This window comes from Neofelis nebulosa, chromosome 1, assembly GCF_028018385.1.
Source record: "Neofelis nebulosa isolate mNeoNeb1 chromosome 1, mNeoNeb1.pri, whole genome shotgun sequence".
Lineage (NCBI taxonomy): Eukaryota > Metazoa > Chordata > Mammalia > Carnivora > Felidae > Neofelis > Neofelis nebulosa.
In genome coordinates, this window is record NC_080782.1 from 79,291,774 (window position 1) to 79,312,569 (window position 20,796).

The 20,796-nt window shown below is 35.6% G+C and overlaps 1 long non-coding RNA gene across 2 annotated transcripts in view; it reads left to right on the plus strand.

Moving 5' to 3' along the window:
* The window catches only part of LOC131510796 (uncharacterized), a 43,617-nt gene extending 24,053 nt beyond the window's left edge, over positions 1 to 19,564 (plus strand). Inside the window, exon 4 of one of the 2 annotated variants that reach the window (XR_009261201.1) lies at positions 19,468 to 19,564. This is a non-coding gene — a long non-coding RNA (uncharacterized LOC131510796). Of the gene's footprint in view, positions 1 to 8,350; positions 8,593 to 19,467 lie in introns of those variants that run through there. The other variant, XR_009261213.1, reaches the window with a different exon arrangement.
* The last annotated feature ends 1,232 nt before the right edge of the window (positions 19,565 to 20,796 follow it).

Sequence of the window (20,796 nt, forward strand, 5' to 3'; positions counted from 1 at the left end):
AAAATGGAATTATTACAACAAATCCCTCAGAAATACAAGCAATTATCAGGGAATACTATGAAAAACTATATGCCAACAAACTGGACAACATGGAAGCAATGGACGAACTCCTAAACACCCACATGCTTCCAAAACTCAATCAGGAGGAATAGAAAGCTTGAACAGACCCATAACCAGAGAAGAAATTGAATCAGTCATCAAAAATCTCCCAACAAATAAGAGTCCAGGACCAGATGGCTTCCCAGGGGAGTTCTACCAGACGTTTCAAGCAGAGATAATACCTATCCTTCTCAAGCTATTCCAAAAAATAGAAAGGGAAGGAAAACTTCCAGACTCATTCTATGAAGCCAGTATTACTTTGATTCCTAAACTAGACAGAGACCCAATAAAAAAAGAGAACTACAGGCCAATATCCCTGATGAATATGGATGCAAAAATTCTCAATAAGATACTAGCAAATCGAATTCAACAGCATATAAAAAGAATCATTCACCATGATCAAGTGGGATTCATTCCTGGGATGTAGGGTTGGTTCAACATTCACAAATCAATCAACGTGGTACATTACATTAATAAAAGAAAAGATAAGAACCATATGATCCTGTCAATCGATGCAGAAAAGGCCTTTGACAAAATCCAGCACCCTTTCTTAATAAAAACCTTCGAGAAAGTCGGGATAGAAGCAACATACTTAAAGATCATAAAAGCCATTTATGAAAAGCCCACAGCTAACATCATCCTCAATGGGGAAAAACTGAGAGCTTTTTCCCTGAGATCAGGAACACGACAGGGATGTCCACTCTCACCGCTGTTGTTTAACATAGTGTTGGAAGTGCTAGCATCAGCAATCAGACAACAAAAGGAAATCAAAGGCATCCAAATTGGCAAAGATGAAGTCAAGCTCTCACTTTTTGCAGATGACATGATATTATACATGGAAAATCCGATAGACTCCACCAGAAGTCTGCTAGAACTGATACCTGAATTCAGCAAAGTTGCAGGTTACAAAATCAATGTACAGAAATCAGTTGCATTCTTAGACACTAACAATGAAGCAACAGAAAGACAAATAAAGAAACTGATCCCATTTACAATTGCACCAAGAAGCATAAAATACCTAGGAATAAATCTAACCAAAGATGTAAAAGATCTGTATGCTGAAAACTATAGAAAGCTTATGAAGGAAATTGAAGAAGATATAAAGAAATAGAAAAACATTCCGTGCTCATGGATTGGAAGAATAAATATTGTTAAAATGTCAATACTACCCAAAGCTATCTACACATTCAATGCAATCCCAATCAAAATTGCACCAGCAATCTTCTCGAAACTAGAACAAGCAATCCTAAAATTCATATGGAACCACAAAAGGCCCCGAATAGCCAAAGTAATTTTGAAAAAGAAGACCAAAGCAGGAGGTATCACAATCCCAGACTTTAGCTTCTACTACAAAGCTGTAATCATCCAGACAGCATGGTATTGTCACAAAAACAGACACAGAGACCACTGGAATAGAATAGAGACTCCAGAATTGGACCCACAAAAGTATGGCCAACTCATCTTTGACAAAGCAGGAAAGAACATCCAATGGAAAAAAGACAGTCTCTTTAACAAATGGTGCTGGAAGAACTGGACAACAACATGCAGAAGGTTGAAACTAGACCACTTTCTCACACCATTCACAAAAATAAACTCAAAATGGATAAAGGACCTGAATGTGAGACAGGAAACCATCAAAACCCGAGAGGAGAAAGCAGGAAAAGACCTCTTTGACCTCAGCCGTAGCAATCTCTTACTTGACACATCCCCAAAGGCAAGGGAATTAAAAGCAAAAATGAACTACTGGGACCTTATGAAGATAAAAAGCTTCTGCACAGCAAAGGAAACCACCAACAAAACTAAAAGACAACAGACGGAATGGGAAAAGATATTTGCAAATGACATATTGGACAAAGGGCTAGTATCAAAATCTATAAAGAGCTCACCAAACTCCACACCCAAAAAACAAATAACCCAGTGAAGAAATGGGCAGAAAACATGAATAGACACTTCTCTAAAGAAGACATCCGGATGGCCAACAGGCACATGAAAAGATGCTCAACGTCGCTCCTCATCAGAGGAAATACAAATCAAAACCACACTTAGATGTCACCTCGTGCCAGTCAGAGTGGCCAAAACAAACAAATCAGGAGACTATAGATGCTGGAGAGGATGTGGAGGAATGGGATCCCTCTCGCACTGTTAGTGGGAATGAAAATTGGTACAACCACTCTGGAAAACAGTGTGGAGATTCCTCAAAAAATTAAAAATAGACCTACCCTATGACCCAGCAATAGCACTGCTAGGAATTTACCCAAGGGATACAGGAGTACTGATGCATAGGGGCACTTGTACCCCAATGTTTATAGCAGCACTTTCAACAATAGCCAAATTATGGAAAGAGCCTAAATGTCCATCAACTGATGAATGGATAAAAAAATTGTGGTTTATATACAAAATGGAGTACTACTTGGCAATGAGAAAGAATGAAATATGGCCCTTTGTAGCAACATGGATGGAACTGGAGAGTGTTATGCTAAGTGAAATAAGCCATACAGAAAAGGACAGATATCATAAGGTTTCACTCTTATGTGGATCCTGAGAAACTTAACAGAAACCCATGGGGGAGGGGAAGGAAAAAAAAAAAAAGAGGTTAGAGTGGAAGAGAGCCAAAGCATAAGAGACTCAAAAACTGAGAACAAACTGAGGGTTGATGGGGGTGGGAGGGAGGGGAGGGTGGGTGATGGGTATTGAAGAGGGCACCTTTTGAGATGAGCACTGGGTGTTGTATGGAAACCAATTTGACAATAAACTTCATATATTGGAAAAATAAAAATAAATAAATAAATAAATAAATAAATAAATAAATAAATAAAGTACAGAACAAACACTATGAAGAGCAGAGTTAGCCCTGAAATATGTCCTGCCTTACTCAGTGTGTAAGACATGGTTCTCCAATGGCCTAAACCAGTGAAGGTCCCTGTGACTTCTCTGATCCAGTTTTCTTTTGCTTTCTTCTTGGATTACTCTGGTGTAGCCACACAAGCCTACTTGACCAGCACTGGATGGGCATGCTGCCATGTTGGAGACTGCATAGTAGGTGTTTCCTACATTTAGAACACCTTTCCCCAGACATTTGTGTGGACTCCCTCAAAGAAGCCTACTTAAAACAATCCCTTGCACATAATAAGTGCTATATGAGCATTAGGTATTGCTAGTTTAATAGGGAAGTTTAGCCTTGACTTTTTAAGGAGCTCCCAACCCTCTTCTTGGCAGTGGAGGCAAGAAGAAAAGAATCCTTTTGACCACATACTTCTGCATTAAAAACTAAAATAAACAAGTGCTTTACTAACAAAACACATCTGTGGTATGCTTTTAATCTGAAGAGCATAATTTTGAAACCTCTTGTCTAAGGGCTTTGCCTTTGGGAAACCATGATTATTCATACAATTTCTGCTTTGTACCACACCATATCGCTCCTGTAAGGCAAGTGAACATAGTGTCTATTTGCTGTTTGAAGGGGAGTTATGGGAAAGGAGAAACTACAGGAATAAAACAGTGAGAAAGTAGAAATAGTTCACTATCTCAAAATACTATTCTGCCATTATAGACTTTATAAATTCTTTCATGTACCAAAGGATTATCCCAGAAGTTCTTTGAAACTTTGGTGTATCAGAAATAGACAGGTAAAGGTTTATGCATTTCATCAGGAATTTTAACTTTGTGCTCCACACTGTTATTTAATAATGGTGCAGTTACAATAGTGTTTCTTAAACTTAATGTACAATGACTTACCTGGAGATCTTGTTAAAAAGCTGATATTGATTAAGTACTTTGGGGGTGGTGCCCAGTGTTCTGCATTTCTAACACATCCTCAGGATGCTAATGTTGGTCCTGGGAACTTAATACAAGCTTAGTTTGGATATGTCTTCCTTTTTTTTTTTTTAAGTTTATTTATTTTGAGAGGGAGAGAGAGAGCATGAGCATGGGAGGGGCAGAGAGAGAGGGAAACAGAGAATCCCAAGCAGGTTCCACACTGTCAGCACAGAGCCCAATGCAGGACTCAAACTCACAAACTGTGAGATCATGACCTGAGCCAATTTATTTTCAGAGAGAGAGGGAGAGAAAGGGAGAGAATCCCAAGCAGGCTCCAAACTGTCAGCACAGAGCCCAATGTGGGGCTTAAGCTCACAAAACATGAGATGATGACTCGAGCGGACACCAAGAGTCAGATGCTTAACTGAGTGACCCAGACACTCCTTGATATGTCTTTCTTAATGGAATACATACATAATTGCTCTATATAACATACCTTGATGTATGCAAGCCAAAACTTATTTCAAAGAATTAGAAAATTAAAAGTTGAATAATTTGCACCGGGTTTACTCAGAATCAGCAGTACAACACATCTCTAATTTTAGATAGTCCTCAATATTGCACACTACATGATTCAATTCAAAGTTTTCAACACACAGAACTGGAATTTGGGTTGTATACTTTTTATTTATTTTACCTTTTTTTTTTTTACTTTTTAAAGAAAATGTTTAGTTGAATATTTTTAAGAAAAGGGGTTTTGATCTTTTCTTATGTAAAAGTACATTAGTGAGAGAAAATATGTCCTCTCTCTCACATACACATACAACAATGGATACAATTAACATAGTCTTGTTAACAAACAAGACTTATTGAATTACAGCCTTAGTAAAATTTTAACTAGATGGCATAACCTGGTGTTAGAAAGAAACAAACATAGGAAAGGACTTACCACTTTACACAGCAACTATTATTGCTGAACCTATCACCTCAGTGTGGAATACAGGATAACATTTTTTTTTCATTAAAAACAAGGATTATATAAATTCCATTGTGGAAACTCTAAGTTAATGAAAGCAAATAGTTTCTTTTGTGAAGTATATGATCAAACACAGAAACCATGCCCTCTGCCAACACGCCTTTTACTGCCATGGCCAAAGAGAAAGTGCATTCACTAAATATTTTCTTGGAATACAGCTCCCACCCAGGGTGACAAGTATTATAATTTTTATTTACATAAAAAAAAGAAAGAATTGTAGCAGTTTGTGTCTATCTTACTGCAATTCCTCATAAGCAGAAGAAATAAATAGCTTCATACCAGCTAAAAATTAGACCTGGTTAAAAGTTTGAGAGAAGTTGATTTCTTTGCTCTTTACTTAAACCTTGCTAAAAATAGAAATATTGTAAATTATACATTTTTAAAGTTATACCTGTCCAACAGATTTCTTCTGGCCATTTCGAAATTTCTCACCATTCTCCAAGCTCCATGCAGTTTTAGGATTAGTAGAATTTGACTTTTTTTTTTTAAGGAATGTCTGGGATACCACAATTCTTTTTCCACCTGTTTTATTCCTCTTAGTATTCTAGACTCAAGTTAAGAAACATCCTTCTAGTTAAGTTTTCTGTATTGCTTGTTTATACTTCAGCTGGTATTTTCTTCTTCCTGTGGTCACATTGGCATTTTATATGTATTTCATACAGCACCTGTATCACTGTATTAAAATAGCTTGTTTACACGTTGTCTCTAGTAACCACCCAGCTTTGCTAAGGCATTCACTGAGACAGCCCAGATATCTTTCATACCTACAAAACTACCAGACTACAATACAGACCTACCAAGGTGGTTGATGGTTTGAGTAAAGGACTAGATGAATGAACAATACATTTCCTCCTCAATGTATGGACTTTAAAAGCACTTAAAATATGACCACATCTAAGTTAAAAATATCATCTGTATTATACCATATAATCCTCATCACATTTTTAAGAAAAAGGAGTAATTATTAACTCCACCCACATAATATGGAAACTGAGACTCAAAAGGTTAATTAAAGTATCCAAAGTCACATAAATAGTAAACTATGACACTAAAATTTGAAATCAGACCTCTTGCATTGTATACACTATGATAGTAAGGGGTGGAAAATTTAAATAGGATATTTGCAGAGGGAAAATTCTGACTCACACTGAGATGTATCAGACAACTCTGAGCCTGTGAGATTCCTAAAAACCACTATCTACAAGAATGCTTCAGACCCTGTCACTTATCCTATATATTTTAACTCTGAGCTGACCTTGGAACTTTGTTTTCACATGGATTTGAGCATTTCTAACTTTGGCCACACTGTATTACTTCATACTCTAAAAACGAGGTTGCAGGTTTTTTCTGTAGGTTCTAGAAAATTCACAAACCACCAATTTGCCTCCACTTTTGAATTCATAATACACAATGAGGCCAAGGAGGAGCAAGAAATGGAGGAAAAATATATTAACAATATAATTTCACTGCATTTCATGCTTTCTTGTTATACTTTTATGTTAGAAGTGTCTTTGTAACTTGGTGAACTTCAGCTAGCAGGTGATCAGCACATTCACTTAATAAAAAGAGACTGAATAAAATTAGTTATTAAAAAAAGTACCACATACAAACTACATAGTACTATTCATACCATTTCATTACATAACATGCCAACAAAGAAAATTGAATAAAAGGAGAAAATATACCATGGACTTGCTATTTTTATTTGTTTTGTATGGGTTATAGCCTATTAGAAGTTTTGAATAACTAACAATAATCCTAGTTATACAAACTGGATTTTCAGTCAACAAAAAATGATAGAACACAATTCAGCTTAACATGACTTTAAGCAAGACTAAAGTGTATGAAAAGAGTACAGAAATCAGTTATGTATGGCTTCAGGTTCCACACTATTAACGAAAGAGCTATTGATTATCCAGAATAAAGGACACAACAGCCAGTCAGTAGCACTTTCGGTTACTTTTCCAGAAGTGACAATGGGTTTTATTAAGCCTTTCAAACTCATCCATATGGTTCTTTAATAAAAATATAAGCAACAATGACAATTCCATGTCTTTTTCACATGTACCATGACTGCTTCTTCTCTTCTCTCTAGAGAAGATGGGTCACTAGTTTCATCTTATACCACAACTTACAGGAAGACAAACATTTACAAACCAAGTTTAAAAATATGGTTCTGCTTCCCCTTAGCCATGATTCATAAAACTGATCAAATTTCTTATGATTAACAGCACGTATTACAGAGCTCTATATATCATGGGCCCAGAAAGAACCCAGAAGAGACAAAATGTATCATATCTAACTTTGAAAAATATGACCACAGTAAAATTGAGTGAATGGACACAAACTCCACGATTAGGCAAAATCAACCAGGAAGAGCTCAGTGGCTAGACTTGCACAGAGTATAGGTGTACCTCCTTGAATCCACCCATTGACTTCATTGTTTCTTGTGCCTCTGCTCTGTATTTGCAAAAGTCAGTGAGGATCAAGCACATACTCTCAGCATTGAGCTTTTCTGTGAACTTGGTCATGATCTTTGTCTTATTAATGAAGTATTCTAAACAATTGAAAATGAATGTTTGGAATTGTTCAGGTAATTAGAAAAATGTCTTCATTCCAAAAACAAGTGCAGGAAGAAAGAGGAGCCTTCAAACTCATGTTTTCTGGAAACTCCACATTTTTAAATAGAATTTTACACAGAAAATAAAAAACACAATAACCTGGCATATTTACAGTATTTTGTAAGAATTTAATGGTGGTGGGCTTTAGTAAGGACTCCCATTCAGGCTTTATTACTTTAATAAAACAACTTTAGTACATTTACTATTCTACAGCAGTACTTTATTATGAGTTACCGAAAGTAAACTGCCCTTGTCAAAATAAATAAAGTACATCTCAGGATTCCACATTCCTGATTTTATAATGTTGCCTTTTAATGTTCATTGCTACTCATTTGCACAATTTAGTTATCTCTTGGGAATTTTCAAGTCATTAGTATGAATTAGTACAGTATTAAGTATAAAATGATACTTCTAAGAATTTTAAAAGAAATGCACTCAGAAGCACAGATTAATGGAAGTAATGTATCTCCTACATTTACAGCTCCCACAATGAAAGCAGATGGACCACAAATACACTTTTTCTAAGTAGTCATTTTTAGTGGCAAAACTGCCAACACAGCAATATTCTAAGTCCATTTCTCCAACACAAACTCACAGAAAAACTCAACATGGTATAGCATAGAGAATACTGAAGAGACATTGGATAGAAGTCTTGGTCGTGCCCTGACATTGTCTAAATGACTCCATGCATGATGTGGTTCCTTCATCTATTCCCAAATGGTGCCTTCCACAATGTGCATACTCAGGAGTCCAGAATATCTGGCAATGTCTAGGGAGTTGATAAAGTACTTTGTAGTTTACATAGCTCTTTCCTATATGTATTATTTTATTTTTGCAGAATGGCATCATCCCATGCAACAAGAAGGGGAAACTACAGCACTTCCAAGAAGTTTATTAGCCATGTTTCTAGCAAGTGCCAGAATCAGTACCAGAACCTACATATTCTAAGTCCTCATGGATCTGAGGAGGAAGCAACCTTAGCCCATTATGCCGCAGAGATTTCATGTATTAAAAAGACTGGGGTCAGAGTTGACCAAGGTTCCTTAGGACTTTACTAATGCATACCCCTTCTGAAGTAATACATCCTCCACACCAATCCAATAAATTTCTTGCCTAATCTTTAAGTACACTGGTTGTTTTTTTATGAGAAACAACTGAGCTAGTTTGTTTGTTGTTGTTGTTGTTGTTGTTGTTGTTGTTGTTGTTGTTTATCTGTTTTAATGCTCTTGCTAACTCTTGGAAAGCATCACTGATAAGGTCTCTTTGGAGAGGCTATAATCCCCAAATTAAATCCATGGTAAATACTAAAATAAATACTAAGTTTTTAATATAAAACTTATATAAAAATACTAAGTTTTTAATATAGTCATTATTTACCTTAGCTTAAACTAAAGAACTTGGAATTATGTACCAGCCAAGAAGTTGCTGAAGCTATATTTATGTGGCATCCAGTACATGATGAGTGCTGTAAGCCTAAAATAAGAGAGTAGATATAAAATGGGAAGTTTTAAATTAAATTTGACTACAAACATTAAATATGAAAGTAATTACTATCTTATTTTTGTTATTATTCTTTAACCAGAGTATCTATACTGTTCCCTCCTTTAAGATTCCTTACTCCATTATCAACCCATGCTCCACTTTTTTGCCTAAAGAACTGCTCATATGGCTTAAGCCCCAGCTAATATATCAGCCATCCAGTGTGGCTTTCCTGGACAATTAAAACAAATTTTGTTAACTCCTCTTCTGTGATAACCCACTTTAATCATATTTCTGTTTCAAAATTTCCTAGTTTTATTATAATTACTTTGCATGTTTGTCCCAGCCTTCAATCTGAGTTTCTCATGTCAAGAACCTGTTTAGTGGTCATTATGTATTTGTCTAGGTATATAGGTATGTATTGACTTTTTGACAGATTTATGGGTAGGGTATACCTAGCACCTGCAACAGAGCCTCTGTAAGAGTCTGGAATGAAGGAATACATGAGGGGAGATGATAGAAAATATTTGAAATCTGATGACTACAAAAGTCAGTAAGTCCATGCAATGAAACTGAGCACTTTATAGTCCATATAGAACTTGCTATAGTGGCAGGTGTAAAAACAGAATTTTAAAGAGGACAATAGGCAAAAGCATTTGTATCTTTCCATGGCAATATAAAATGAATAGAGATAAATTAATGATTATCATAGTCCATCAAAAGGTACTGCTTTTCCCCTTCAAATTATCTCTTATCTCCTCTTGACATAGTCGAATGAATTCACTAATTAATACTAATGAACAGAAATCCTTAGGTAAATCATTCACTTCCCTTTGAAAGGAGGCTAAATTAACATTAAGATGGGTCAAAGTCAGGCCCAGAATCTTCAAAAGTGACTGTTTAATTGAGTGGATTTAACTTATCTTCCCATGATAATTGATAGCAAAAGCATGCATTTAATTGGAAATCCCCATGAAATAAAGCAAGACATACTGAAACTCTGTTCCATATTTTTTTTCAGGAATCACTTATCTTTTAAGAAAAATGAAGTTACTGATATATTTAGCAATTAATTTTCAGCTGTCGTATAATTTAAATCTTTGACAAGAAAAATTGGATAACTTTGATGTTTGACTTCTAAAATTAACAAACGATGCTGGATTTATGCTAGAGTTAAACTGCTCACTGTAAATACACAGACTATTTACCCTGAATAATTAGTAACACAGAAGTTTACAAGATGAGATTCCAAAGCAGCATCTTTAGATTTTAAGGTCATTATCCCAATGTAAAGCTGAAAAATGTTTGTAAGTATCTCATCAGGTCAGAAGGTCAATAAACTCTAGTAAAAAGGTATAGAGAGAATGAAAAAAATTCCTAAGAGACATGATAAAATAAGAAACACAAATTTACCTTTGATTTTGACCCTTTATTTAAAAGGAAAGAACATGAAAACTGGAGGATAAAATCTACTCTGAGAGTATTATGGGGCTCATATTACAGAACAGTGATGGCTGACATGGGTATTCGGACAGGCTGCAGCCACAGGACATGAAGGGATAGAGGAGGCAGCATTGCTGGAAGTGAGCATAGGAAGGCCTGATAAGCAAAAGAACAAGTGATTTGTATATACTCAAAGATAGACTTCTGGACTCATTTTCTTCTTTCACTTACTAGTTCAAGTTATATGACTCACAAAACCTGTTTTCTTAACTGAAGAATATGAATATCAACCAAACTTAAAGAATTTATTTTTACTGGTCACGGATTCCCGGAACAAGAGAAACCACTTCATGTGTTCTAAGCATGAAAGATTTGATACAAAGAATGAGAGAACTACCCACAAATTCGAAGAGTTGGGGAGTGAAGGTCAGAGAAGCCACCATGATGATCTCAGCCTGGAGCACTGATATGCATTAGCTGCTCCAACTCCTGCAAATATATGGAAGCTCCCATTGACTTTTTCTTTCTGCAGCAGTGAGAGGGTGGTCTCCAGGAACTGGCCAGGAAGCCCATATCAATCAGTGTCTCATCTGCACAGCATCTGTCTGACACTGCTTTCTGAGAATAATGTCCTCGCCTTCCTTCTGCTTTCCTAGTGAAATAAAAATGCTTCTTATTGGCATAGGCCAACCAGGAACATACAGGGAGAGGGATTCTAAAAATGGAGGCTTTGGCTTTTCTGTATGTCAAAGGAAATTTTAGAAAGAAATGGTGATGATTTGGAGCGCCCGCGTGGCTCAGTGGGTTAAGCGTCCGACTTTGGCTCAGGTCATGATCTCGTGGTTTGTGAGCTGGAGCCCTGTGTTGGGCTCTGTGCTGACACTCAGAGCCTGGAGCCTGCTTCAAATTCTGCTTCCCCCTCTCTCTGCCCCACCCTGCTCATGCTCTGTGTCTTTCTGTCTCTCGATAATAAATACACGTTAAAAAATTTTTTTAAAAAGTGGTGATGCTTCAACTACTCAACATAGATGGAAATAAGATTAAATTGATTTATGTATAATAAGAGTACAATAAGTAGTGGTACCATCATCATCATCATCATCATCATCATCATCATCATCATCATCTTTATAGGCCAGAAAAAAACTATTGGACAACACTGACTGTCAAAGAGAGACTATGTCTTAGTATTCGGCTCCAGGCACCAAGAGTCTTTTCCAAAAAACAGAGTTTGGTGGTCTTTCAAGGAAAAAAAAATTAATGAGGAGGTTTTTCTCCATACTTTTTATTATTTCTCAAAATGTTTTTTGGTGGACCCATATAACTTAGACAAGGAGAAGTTAACATTATTTTAGGGAGAAAAAGGAAAGTGGAGAATGAAGGGAGGAAAGGAGGAAGAGAGTAAAGTGTGAAAGAAACTTGGATTTTAGCTGTTATGTTCCTGGGACTCAGTTCAAGCCCAAAGCTTTTCCTCCTTGTTTTAGGTTACTCATAACTGATGTGGAAAAGCACCCATTGTGTCTTTAATTAGTGAGGAACATGACAATGAGAAGGAAAGTTTTAGCAGCTAGGAAACAGAATCAAGCACAAGGAAATAAATAATCTAATTGGTAAAAGTTATCACGGACAATTCAGCAAATTCAGCAGTTTGACACTACACATGTCTAAAGTGCAGCCAATTATAATACAGAGAAAATATAATGTATTTACACAGCAATATAAAAGCTCATCATGAAAAAAAAACCTGAAATATTATTGAGCCTCTCTGTTATACACAACTCTGCTGAAGAAGTTACGACAATGAGAGCCAGGGGCAGGAGATGGAGCCAGTGATAGATAACAGTACAAATAAGCTCATGTCACGTGCCTCCTGACTGGCACAGGCAAAAGTCAAGACCAGGATGCAGTATCTGAAATCAGGACTCAAGAGTGGTTCTCTCTGAGACAAAGTCAAATAAAGTAAGAGAGTAAGTACAAGCTTCTTTGAAAGAGAGCTAGAAACAAGGGGAAACAAAAAGAAAGTGACTGGAAATGTTCCTAGAGTTCCATGAGCCATAAAGCTGTACATACATACACTCTGTGGAGCTAGTCACTGGGAGGGTGGTCATCAATCAGTATGGTCACACTGGAAGACTCCCTCAGGGCAAGTTAAGAGGAAAAATAAAGACCTAAATAGTGCCATATATCAAGCCCATGAATCTGGGAACAGGATGGGAAAAGATGCATTTATGGTACGAATTAATCCAAACGATCAAGAGGGCAAATGTTCCACATGAACGCTATGTGTCATAAAGTACCCTGTGACCATGCATAAAATAGTGGCACATTTTGCCAGAAAGGTCATCTTGTTTACTCTTACTCCAGCCTTTTTCCTTTATCTGTTTAAAATATATCCATATAGGTTTGCAGCATGCCAATATATTCAAGACTATTTTCAATACAAAGACATTTTGTTCACTTCTGTTTTCAGGCCCTTTGAGGAACATTAAAGTGCTTTTTTCCTAACACATCCTGATACATTCTCACAATGGACTAAACTGGCATTAAGAACGTCAATGTGTTGTAACATCTAAGAGATTAGAAAAAACTTCTGAACATTCATTGAACAATGATTCAAGAGGTACCTTTAATGTTCTAGTTCCACTCTTGGTTACTGGCTATGCAGTGGATTTAAGCTACTCTCCTAAACAAACAATGCCAACTTCCCATTGCTTTCAGAGTATAAATACCACACTGTGGCTTTCAAATTCTTCTACGCCATGTCCCCAATTTATCTTTCAGACACATATTCAAATATAAACCTCAAATAGCACATTCTTCATGAACATTTTCATATTTCTCCTAAACTGAATGTGGTCCTTCCTTACATAAAATATCTTTCCTTCTCTTTTATATAACATCGTGTCTTGTTTCCAGTTAAATGCCTTTTTGTAAGAAGCTCACATCAAACCTTAGTGGATAACAACAGTAACTTATTATTTTTCCTGTTTCTGAACCGTGTCTAGGAGGTTCCTTTGCTGAATTTGCCTGTTCTCATTTATATAACTGTGCTCACGTGGAAGGTGAGCTCAGCAGGAAGGTCCCAAATGGCCTCACTTATGTCTGGTAGTTTGTACTGCTACCAAAAGGTAAACCATTTTTTTTCCTTCAAGACGTCCCTCCATCTTTCTGCAGGCTAGACTGACTTAGTAATATTATGGCCTCAGAGCAGCATTCCAAGGTGACAAAAAGGACACTGCAAGATATCTTGAGGCCTAGGCTCTGGAGATCACACATTTTTATCACATTTTATCAGCCACATTTTTTTAGAAACAGCAAGTCACAAAGCCACCTGTGATTCAATGAATGGTAAAAGAGACTATTTCTTGATTGGAGAAACTAAAAAGGACTTATAGCCTGACTAAATCTATCACAATCCATCCTCTGGTTGTATAATTACTTATAATCCTCCCCTATATAAAATACTTTTATTTGTTCTCAAGACCCCTATAAGTATTACGTGTAGCTTACTGACCTCAAAGTCCATTCCTGAATTATCTGCATTTTTCCCTGAGATCTGTAAGCTAAGATGAAGGCTATGTACCACTACTGCCTCCCCCAAACATCCATCCATTCATCTAGCAAACATTGGTAAAGTGGAGACAGAATAACCTCAATAAAAATACTGCGAACACATAACCTCAATGTGAATGGGAACACATGGAATTTACTGATGCAGCATAATTCTGAAATCCAGCCTGTCACTTACTGCTATTTGCTGTAACTCTGAAAATTAGGGAATATTATTTGATCATGGCCCCTATGAACTCCCTAAGACTGGTTCTTTAATCCATTTTTCTCCAAAGTTCTTGGTGCCTTCTCTGCATTCCCGGTTCTTCTAAGATGCTTTTCTTTTCTACAGCCTATGTAATTAAGTAGTTATTATGGCCTGCTTGCTGCTTTCCAAAGACCTCTTTTCTTTTTTAAATGACTTAACTCCTAAAGGGTAAATCCAAGTTGGTAGTCTTCTTACCAATTCAACACCAATGTTCTTGAATAGCAATCCTAGAATCTTCTATTTTTAAAAAATTGGCTTTCAAATCAAACAGTTTCTTCTGTAGTTCATCTATAATTTCCCATACCAAATCCTAAATAGCTATGAAAATATAATTGGCACCTTCAGGATCTGTCTAGAGATCCCCTTAGTCAAAACTCAAAAGGTATTTAGTACAATAGCTATCTTTTGAATTCTAAGTGATAGTTTTGACAACTGTTCAGCCACTTGTGACATAGATCATTCTTTCTCCAGCTTCCAACTGTTCCTTTATTTCCTTTCTAGCCTCTCCTGGGAGTCTCCTTGCCTCTATCCATCACCTAGTCCCAAATATTAAACCTATTTAGGGTTCTGTTGCAGCCTTACTTGTATCCAGCTCATGTCTGGCAGTTTGTGCTTTCCATCCACTGGGGCACCTTGGTTCTTTGTCTTATGGCATCTCATCCTCTAATAGGTAATGCCAGCTTCCTTACATGATAACCTCAGGGCAGCATTCTAAGAGCAGAAAGGCGGAACCCACGCAATATCACTTCCATGTCATTCTATTTATCACAGAAAATCACAGGACAAATGTTCATTCAAAAATTGAAGAAATCTAAATTTTGTTGAGGATTTTTGCACCTATGTTCATTAGAGATATTGGCCTATAGCTTTCTCTATTATGTAGTGTCTTTATCCGGTTTTGTTGTCAGGATAATGCTGGCCTCACAGAATGAATTTTAAATCTTTCCCTTCTTTTCTATTATTTGGAAAGGTTTGAGAAGAATAGGTATTAACTCATCTTTAGGTGCTTGATAGAATTCACCTGTAAGGCCATCTGGTCTGGACTCTTGTTTGTTGGGAGTTTTTTTAATTACTGATTTAATTTCATTACTAGCAATCAATCTGTTTGAATTTTACATTTCTTCTTGATTCAGTTATGAAAGGTTTGATGTTTCTAGGAATTTGTCTATTTCTTCTAGGATGTCTAATTTGTTTGCTTATACTTTTTCATAATATTCTCTTATAATCCTTTGTATTTCTATGGTTTGGTTATTATTTTTTCTCCATCTTTTATTTTGAAACATCTTTTTGTTTTGTTTTGTTTTGTTTTGTTTTATTAGTCTGGCTAAAGTTTTATCAATTAGCAAAACAAATCCAACACTACATTTAAAAAATCATTCACCATGACCAAATGGGATTAATTCCTATTGTGCAAGAGTAGTTCAACACTCACAAATTAATCACTGTGATTCATCATATTAATAAGACAAAGGAAAAAAAAACATATGATCATCTCAATAGATGCAGAAAAAGCATTTGACAACGTACAACATTAATTCAAGATAAAAACCCTCAAGTAAGTAGGTTTAGAGAGAACATACTTCAACATAATAAAGGCTACATATGAAAAACCCACAACTAGCATCATATTCAGTGGTGAAAAACAAATCTTTCCCCCTAAAGTCAGCAACAAGACAAGGATGTTTACTCTCATTACTTATATTTGACATAGTACTGGAAGTCCTAGCCACAGTATTCAGACAAAATAAAGAAAAGGTATCTAAATTGTTAAGAAAGAAGACTTTCATTATTTTCAGAAAACATGATACTATATATATAGAAAATCCTAAACACTACACATGCACACACACACACAACTACTAGCACTGATAAATGAACTGAATACAATTGCAAGATATAAAGTCAAATACAGAAATATGCTGCATTTATGTACACTAATAATGAAGCAGCAGAAAGAGAAATTAAGAAAACTATCCCATTTACAATTGTACTAAAAAGAATAAAATACCTAGAAGCATTTAACCAAGGAAGTGAAAGATCTGTACTTTGCAAACTATACAACAGTGATGAAAGTTCAAGATGACAGAAACAAATGGAAAGATACTCCATGTTCATGGATTGGAGAACCTATATTGTTAAAGTGTTCATACTTCTAAATGCAATCTAAAGATTTAATACAATCCCTTCAAAATACCAAAAGCATTTTACACAGAAATATAACACACAATCCTAAAGTTTGTATGGAACCACAAAAGACCTCAAATAGCCAAAACAATCTTGAAAAAGAAGAACAAAGTGGGAGGTATTACAATCACAGATTACAAGATATACTACAAAGCTGTAGTCATCAAAACAGTATGGTACTGGCACACACACAAAAAAAAGACACATATATTAAGAGAACAGAATACGGTCCAGAAATAAACCCACATTTTTATGGTCAATTAATCTATGACAAAGGAGACAAGAAGATGCAATGGGGGAAAGACAGTCTCCTCAAGAAATGGTGCTGGGAAAACTGAACAGCTACATGCAAAAGAATGAAATTGGACCACTTTCTGAAGACACCACATGCAAAAATAAACTCAAAATGGATTACAGACCTAAATGTTAGATCTGAAACCATAAAATTCCTAGAAGAAAATATAGGTAGTAATTTCTTTTATATCCACCCTAAAAACATTTTTCTGGATGTGTCTCCTTTGGTGAGGGAAACAAAAGCAAAATTAAATTATTGGGAATACACCAAAATAAAAGCTTTTGAACAGCAAAAAAAAAAAAAGGCAACTTACTGAATGGTAGAAGATATTTGTTCATGATACATTCAATAGAGGTTTGATATCCAAAATATATAAATAACTTATACAACTCAACACCCAAAAAACACATAGCCTATTAAAAAGTTGGCAGAGGGCCTGAAGAGACATTTTATCAGAGAAGACATACAGATGGCCAGGAGATACATGAAAAGATACTCAACATCACTAATTGTCAGGGAAATGCAAATTAGAACCATACCAAGCTATCGCTTTACACTTATCATATGGCTAAAATCAAATACATAAGAAACAACAAGTGTTGGCGAAGATATGGAGAAAATGGAACCCTCGTGCTCTGCAAACTGGTGCAGCTGCTGTGCAAAACAATATGAAGATACCTCAAAAAATTAAAAATAGAATTACTATGTAATTCAGTAATTCCACTACCGGGTATTTACCCAAAGAAAACAAAAACACTAATTTGAAAAATATATGCACCCTTATGTTTATTGCAGTACTATTTAAAATAGCCAAAATATGGAAGCAATCCAAGTATCCATCAATAGATGAATGGAAGAAGATGTGGTATGTATGTATACACACACACACACACACACACACACACACACACACACACACACACTAAGATATTACTCAGCCATGTAAAAAAAATGACATCTTACTCTTTGCAACAGGTATGGACCTAAAGGGTATAACACTAAGTGAAACAAGTCAGTCAGAAAAAGACAAATACCATATGATTTAACTCATGTGTGGAATTTAAGAAACAAAACAAAGAAACAAAGAAAGAAAACAGGCAAACAAAAAAGCAGACTCTTAAATACAAACAAACTGGTGGCTGCCAGAGGGGAGATAGGTTAGGAGATGGATGAAATTGATAAAGGGGATTAAGAGTACATTTCTCTTAATGAGCACTGAGAAGTGTATAGAATTGTTAAATCAGTATATTGGACACCTGAAACTAATATAACACCATATGTTAATTATACCAAAAAAAAAAAAATTGAAGAAATCCACCCCAATACAAAGAATGCAAAACCACATTTCTACCACACATGTGGTAGATAATTACACTCTTTCTTACTAGTCCTATAGCTCAGGGACTCTATTGCCACAATGTCTCCCACATTGTTTCACACATTATTTGTTACACATTTTGTACTTATTACATATTTATTCTACAAAAGGTAAGGCTAACCATAGTATTATCTCTAAATTAAAGGATAATAAATACATGTCTATGCAAATGTTTAAGAGAGCACCGTATTCTTAAAAATTAGAGATGCATCTGTAGGCGATTAAGCACTTATTGAAAATTAAAAGCCATTCTAATAAGCTCAGTCTGCTTTCTGCTAATAGAAATGTGGATTATGTGTCTTTGAGAAAAAACATACAGGTAAATATCTTTAAAGCAATCTATGATTTAGACTTTTTTATCTTTTCTATTTTGAATTTTGTACACTAAATGGAATTTCACTACATGGAAACCTATATTAAAAATCACCTTCAGACAGGGTACATAATTCAAATTCAGAATAAACTTTCAAAAATGTGAGAAACTGACTTATAACTAATAACATAAACATTTTCTCAATCATACTGTTCTTTTCTAAGCATTCCTTAAAAAGAAATTTCAGGGGCGCCTGGGTGGCGCAGTCGGTTAAGCGTCCGACTTCAGCCAGGTCACGATCTCGCGTTCTGTGAGTTCGAGCCCCGCGTCAGGCTCTGGGCTGATGGCTCGGAGCCTGGAGCCTGTTTCCGATTCTGTGTCTCCCTCTCTCTGCCCCTCCCCCGTTCATGCTCTGTCTCTCTGTCCCAAAAATAAATTAAAAAAAAAAAAACACATTGTAAAAAAAAAGAAATTTCATGATGAGAATAAATAATTTAACACACTTTTTCCTGTGGCTGTAATTACTTATTCCAAAAAACAAAAAATACTTAGGTACTGTTTTACTTGCACTTAAGCATATTTAAAAATACAGCTAAATATTCATCTGGTTTTATCCAAGTAAACTTTGATACAAAAGGGGGGAAATATATTTCATTCAAAGTCAGTTTTTAAACCATTTTTCTTAAATAATAACTATGTGGCACTGAGGAAATAACTTAATCTCTTTGGATCTCTAGTTCTCCTAAGAACTAAAATAGGAATTTCTTTCAGGTCTGAAGCACTTCGTTTTCTATATGCCTCTTTGCTGTCTAACACACTAATGCAAAATTGAAGGACTCATTAAGTTGTTATTCACTATCCATCAGTTTCATTAACAAGAGCTTTACTACTTAGAAGGGAGAATATGGTAGTAGATGATTAATGAGCCAGATCTTCAGTCCAAATATACGTTCTCACATTGCTTAGCATACTGATTAACCAGCTAAGAAAAAAAATCATAGGTTGAGACCGTCTAATTTCCTTATGGTGGCAATTTTATTTTTCAGTTAATGAAGTTAACACCTAGGAGACTGGACGAGAAAAATGGACAAAATGCATAAGTGTCTACAAAATGAGGACAAATGCCAAATCAAAATACAAGAAAACAAGCAATGTTAGAATAAAATATTAAAGCTAACTTGCAAATGATATTTTTTTTAAGTTGAAGTCTCGGGTTAACTTTTTTCCTCAGTATTTACACAAACTACTGACCTTTGATCATGGCGTTCCTTTTTCTGTTTTTCTTTTCACTTCTAACAAGAGGTTAAGATGGCAAGAAGCCTCCTGATTATGTCATTTATAATTATACTTTCCATACTGAAAGGGACCAAGGCTTCTTAGACAGCTGATTTTAGCTGGATCTGGTAATATGTAAGAGATATCTGAGATGCCCTGTTAAGTTGAAAACAGGCTTTCACTCTCCAGGAGTGGAACTGTTTCAGCATCAAAATAATAATGTGAGAATAATGTCATATAAATGAAATTTCATTAAGTTCATAATGGTATTTTAAAACTTACGGGTTATCTTTAGAGGTTACTAGAGTACCCATTCATTGTTCTGAAAATTGGTAAAGGGAATAAATAAGCATTTATCCTGCTTCTAATTCATGAAGTATGCTTAGGGCAGGCAAACAGTACAAGGTAGGACAATGCTATACCAATGCTTATACCAATGCTATTGCAATCAATAAAACAGAAATAGTATATAAAGATCTAAGTGCAGGAATTTTGAGATCCCTTAAGCAAAATTTTCTTACAATCAAGAATTTTCTTAAATTGCGCTTGAGTGCTGGTGTGTTCTTCCCTCTGCTCCTTCCACGGTATAAGAGCTCAGACCTCAGCTCTGAGCTCCTGTAATTTCTCTCCTCCTTCCTTCATGTGGGCACATAAACCATATAACTTCAATGTTCCTCCAGGAGAAACACAAAGAGCTTCACTTTGGAGCATCCTTACACAGGGGTATTTTTCCCACTCTGTAAAGGCAATCTTGAATTTGATCCCAAATATCATTTGTACTAGTTTTTCAACCCAAAACTAATTTGTATGTTTTAGCTTAATAAATCTTCTTAAATTTTCAAAGCATTTCCACATGAATTATCTCATTTGATCATGTATGTTATTCTGAACAGTATTACTTAATTGAAATGTTACCAGGAAGAGGTTTTTCCAGTGGACATTGTGCATATAGGGTGGAAAGACACTTTACTGGAAAGAGGGAAGAAAAAAAGGAATATATTTGAATGGGGATATAAATATAACAGCTTGATGGAAGTGAAAGAAAAATTTGAGGAGTTTCAACAAAAAAATGAGAGAAAAGATGTGTTTGTTTCTGTGTG